Source organism: Paramisgurnus dabryanus, chromosome 16 (assembly GCF_030506205.2).
Source record: "Paramisgurnus dabryanus chromosome 16, PD_genome_1.1, whole genome shotgun sequence".
In the NCBI taxonomy this organism is placed as follows: domain Eukaryota; kingdom Metazoa; phylum Chordata; class Actinopteri; order Cypriniformes; family Cobitidae; genus Paramisgurnus; species Paramisgurnus dabryanus.
In genome coordinates, this window is record NC_133352.1 from 1713930 (window position 1) to 1719227 (window position 5298).

Here is a 5298-nt window from a genome sequence, read left to right on the forward strand (position 1 = left end):
GGTGACTCGTTTATGACGTATCATGACAAACTCAAGCAAATAGGGTATACATGGTTAGCAAGCACTGGCGTATTTTGTTTATCAAAGGGTGATTGCAGTACAATTCCTATGTATGTGTACAATTCTTTGTGCTCTGCAAATGGCAAATAAAACTTTGAACTTAAATTAAATATAATTAATCTTTTTAAAGATACAGAAGTGATTTTCCTTTGTTTTCTGTTGTTTAATTAATATAAATGACAGAAACAAGCAGATAAGAAATGCTACTTTCAGACCAATACAAAGATTTGACTTCTTTCTGAACTGTTTGCACTCACTTTAAGACATAAATGAATGTTTTTATGAGCATAGATGGAAAGACAAGATAATTTTGTGTTCCCCAGGTGAAAAAAAGTAGTATTTAATGTATTAAAAATATACTTAAAATTTAAGTAATATGTTTTTAGTACATTTGTATTCCCAACGTGCTTATTTAAAGTGTATTAAAAATATGTTAAATAGCTTTTAAATGTATTTCAAAAAAGTGTACTACAAGTACGTTGGTAATAAATATATGCTTAATTACACTTTTTAAAAGTATGCTAAACTCAAGCATACTTTTAATTTATTTCTAAAAAGTGCACTAGAGTTAAGCTGGTAATAAATATATGATTAATTACACTTTTTAAAAGTATGCTAAACTCAAGCATACTTTTAATGTATTTCTAAAAAGTGCACTAGATGTAAGCTGGTAATAATTATATCTTTAATTACATTTTTTATAAGTATGCTAAACTCAAGCATACTTTTAATGTATTTCTAAAAAGTGCACTAGAGGTACGCTGGTAATAATTATATCTTTAATTACACTTTTAAAAAGTATGCTAAACTCATGCATACTTTTAATGTATTTCTAAAAAGTGCACTAGAGGTACACTGGTAATAAATATATCTTTAATTACACTTTTTATAAGTATGCTAAACTCAAGCATACTTTTAATGTATTTCTAAAAAGTATACTAGAGGTACGCTGGTAATAATTATATCTTTAATTACACTTTAAAAAGTATGCTAAACTCAAGCATACTTTTAATGTATTTCTAAAAAGTGCACTAGAGGTACACTGGTAATAAATATATTTTTAATTACACTTTTTACAAGTATGCTAAACTCAAGCATACTTTTAATGTATTTCTAAAAAGTACACTAGAGGTACGCTGGTAATAATTATAGCTTTAATTACACTTTAAAAAAGTATGCTAAACTCAAGCATACTTTTAATGTATTTCTAAAAAGTGCACTAGAGGTACACTGGTAATAAATATATTTTTAATTACACTTTTTATAAGTATGCTAAACTCAAGCATACTTTTAATGTATTTCTAAAAAGTATACTAGAGGTACGCTGGTAATAATTATATCTTTAATTACACTTTAAAAAGTATGCTAAACTCAAGCATACTTTTAATGTATTTCTAAAAAGTGCACTAGAGGTACACTGGTAATAAATATATTTTTAATTACACTTTTTACAAGTATGCTAAACTCAAGCATACTTTTAATGTATTTCTAAAAAGTACACTAGAGGTACGCTGGTAATAATTATAGCTTTAATTACACTTTAAAAAAGTATGCTAAACTCAAGCATACTTTTAATGTATTTCTAAAAAGTGCACTAGAGGTACACTGGTAATAAATATATTTTTAATTACACTTTTTATAAGTATGCTAAACTCAAGCATACTTTTAATGTATTTCTAAAAAGAGCACTAGAGGTACGCTGGTAATAATTATATCTTTAATTACACTTTTTATAAGTATGCTAAACTCAAACATACATTTAACGTATTTCTAAAAAGAGCACTAGAAGTACGCTGGGAAAAAATATATGTTTAATTACACATTTTTAAAAAAAAGTATGTTAAACACAAGCATACTTTTACAGAAGTTTTAGTGTATTTAGAAAAAAACATATATTTTTTTTTTTAACATGTACATTAATTTTAATAGACTAACATTGCAATTTCAACATCATATCATTGAACTTGCATTATATATTGATTTTACAAAGTTAATCCACATAAATTTGTTAGTGTTTATATTCAAACAACACACGTGACGGACCTGACTAAACCTCATTGGTTCTTGGGATTCAGTACGTCACATTGGCTTCCTGATTCAGTTGTTCGATACACAACGTGCGTGATCGTTGGTAAATGTGGATGAAAGTTGAAACTAAAACTGTTAAATTATATATAGTGATCATCAGAGGACTTGGCTGAAACAACGCGATTCACATGGATTACTTCGGCGATGTTTTTTATTGCTGTTGCGATTAACTTTTTGAAATGTGAGCAGTTTTTAAGTATCAAGTGGATCTGACATCGAGGGGAAATATACGTTTCTTGGATTTCATTAAAGTACATCGGTTTTTGTTTGAAGATGAATGAGAGAACATGAGGGTAAGTTAATTGATGACAGATTTTTGCTTTTTATTTTTAGTGAACTATTAAATAAGTAGAACATTTAGTATTACAGTATGTCTTAATTTTAACCCAGCTTCTTAAAGCGTGTATGTTGTGTGGCTTTTGGAACATAACGTTACATTTTTTTGTGAGTAAAGTTAGGCATTTCATTTCTCTTGTTGTATTTCAGAAATCATAACAGCCTGTCTTTTTTTAGCACAGCGGCATTCAAATTGACCAATCAGAGCCGAGAATATCCAATAAGTCGAAGTAGAGATGAACAGATGAAGATACAGCCCGTAAAAATACTTATTCTTGGTGGTAAGTTTTTAGTTCTACAGTATTTGTATAACATTTAGATAACTTTTACGTTTTTCTAATGCTAATGTTTAAAGAGTAACTAAACCCTAAACCAACTTTTTTAGTTAATGATCTGTAAGAATGATGCTTTAGTGTAAGTTGGATATAAAGTGTTTCAATACTACATGTTGTAAAAACGTCTGAGTGCTGCCCTCTTCAGGTTGAACGGTGGCTAACGTTACTGGCAGGGCTCGAAATGAATATTTAAAATATTTAAAATATATTTGGGAGCATTTCTGCGACTGCCCATTTTGTTGTGGTGCGACTTGATTTAGATTGTGATGCTGCGTGCTGCTGTCCCAGGTTCAGTGTTCTCTCCAACGTTACATAACCAATCAAATTTCACCATTAAGTTCTTACATTTAATGAAGACTGCAGATTGGCTAATATAAGCGTCAGTCATTCCTTGTTGCCGTGCTACGTTGGTACGTGAAGCGCGAAAATAAGACGCACCGCGAGCATGACGAGAACAAGCCGACTACAGCCAATGTTACTACTGTAATTAATGACGACGATCCGGATTCAAATGCGACTCCACCACCGGAAAATAAGACTTGATGTTTAACCTTTAGGAGAGAGTGGCTTAAAGATTACGAGTGTCTCCGCTATGAAAATGGCTCGATGTAACTTACTTTGCTTACTGTAAATCCTGTAAAACGGCGTTGGTGGCGGAATCAAAACATTTTAAGCGCCAGACCTTGCTTAAACATGGCGAAAGTGCCAAAAACACTAGTAGTGTCATGACAAATGTGTTCATTATTGATGGAGACACCGACCTGTCTGTCAAAGAGTGTTTGATAGTGTATGTGCGCATGCGCTGGTGAATGGACATCCAACAAACATCCTTGTGGTCCATGTTGATGTGGAACACGACAATGTTGATGGTATGTTTTTATATAAAAAATATATTTTTTAAAACATATTTAGTAGTAATAGCATCCTGTTAATGCAGTTATCAATACCAATATTAGCCTTCTATATTAAGCCTTCTATATTAAGGTCACTTTTGTAAATGTCCCAATTAATCAGTGTTTTACGTGTTTGCTAGATTTTCTATTGTAATCTTAATCATTTTACCTGTAATCTGTAATTGGTAAATTATTATTGCTATACTATTTCAAAAGCAGTTGGGTATTAATTTAGGAATCTATGCAGTAAAATAAATAAAATAAAAGACCAAATTTTAAATGCTGGCCATAGGATATGTAAAGCCTGGTGGTTGCATTTTATTTTAATAAAATAAATCTATTAACATATACATTGTAGTTGTGGTGCTTTTTAATTTTTGGATGGATGCGCCTAAATTTTTGCTGGTGCTCCTAACTCTTAAAAGTTGTGAGCACCAGTGCTACCAAAAAAAAGTTAATTTTGAGCCCTGTACTGCAGTTGAATTTTCCTATTGGATGTTGGACCGGACACTTTTAGACAACATTACAAAGACAATAATATATTACTAACATGATTAGCCTGCTGGACGGATTGTAAAAAACAGCACAATGTAAGCACTGCTAGTACAGGCTAGCTGAATATATCTTAATGATTACAGAGATAAGACAACACATAAAACTTGCAACCTTTCTCAGTTTGCACATCTGGACAATTCTTCACACATCATAGGTTGTAAATTTGGGTAAATCCAGCAAACAAGTAATTTTAGCGATTCTGCTGTTACTCTGCTTTAAATCTCCTGCATCGAAAACTTAAGAGCAGCCTTGAGTCAAATGTGGAAGTTAAGCGTGCATAGAGTCCATTGGCATGACTTCTGATTTCCTTAAATCTCCTTAAACAGAGGTGAACTTTTCTTGTAAGCAAGACCACAATAGACATGTCAATGGAAAATGCCCTTGGTTAAAATAAAACACAATTATCAAAGTAAAGAATATCCTGTAATACACACAGGTTGCATTATATCAGTGTCAGTGAGTTAAACCTCCTATAACCCTTTGTTCAATGTAACTTGTAGAGTGCCATGTAGCGACGGATCAAACGGACACTCATGTCAAGCTTGATGAGGACACAGTCAAAGCTTTAAAAGGTAAACTGAGAAGTTAACAAAATTCTAATGCATATGTTCATTAATTATTGGTTAATTTTGTATATATTCTGTTTCCTTTTCACAGACCTTGTGATTAAGTCTTCAGTGTCTGAATGGCAAGAAGAAGAACCCTCCACTTAAACGTGACATTTAAACTGCTCTGTGTTTTGGTTCAGCCATTTGTAGGTTTATCTCGAGTAAGTTCAAATGCACTTCTGCATTTGTCCAGTAACTTTTTGTTTAGTGAATTACATCATTATGATTATATAATTATTCAATGGTTGCATATTCATAGTGTTCTTTTCATATTGATGTATTAATGTTCCACAATTTGATAAAAGTAGCTCATTGCATTTCACTGATCTTTGTTTTATATTGTAAAATCATTTCAATAGCAGTAAATACATACTTAGTTGTTTCTTTAACATTTAATTAGTTGTTAATGACGGAAGAAACCGG

The 5298-nt window shown here is 31.4% G+C and overlaps 1 long non-coding RNA gene across 2 annotated transcripts; it reads left to right on the forward strand.

Moving 5' to 3' along the window:
* The first annotated feature begins 1997 nt into the window (after positions 1–1997).
* On the forward strand, positions 1998–4966 carry LOC135760856 (uncharacterized). 2 transcript variants are annotated; one of them, XR_012335246.1, is made up of 4 exons: positions 1998–2441; positions 2662–2765; positions 4768–4839; positions 4925–4966. It is a non-coding gene; the product is annotated as an uncharacterized lncRNA (long non-coding RNA). The 2 variants fall into 2 exon arrangements; XR_010537615.2 differs by having other exon boundaries at positions 1998–2765.
* Positions 4967–5298: the final 332 nt, after the last annotated feature.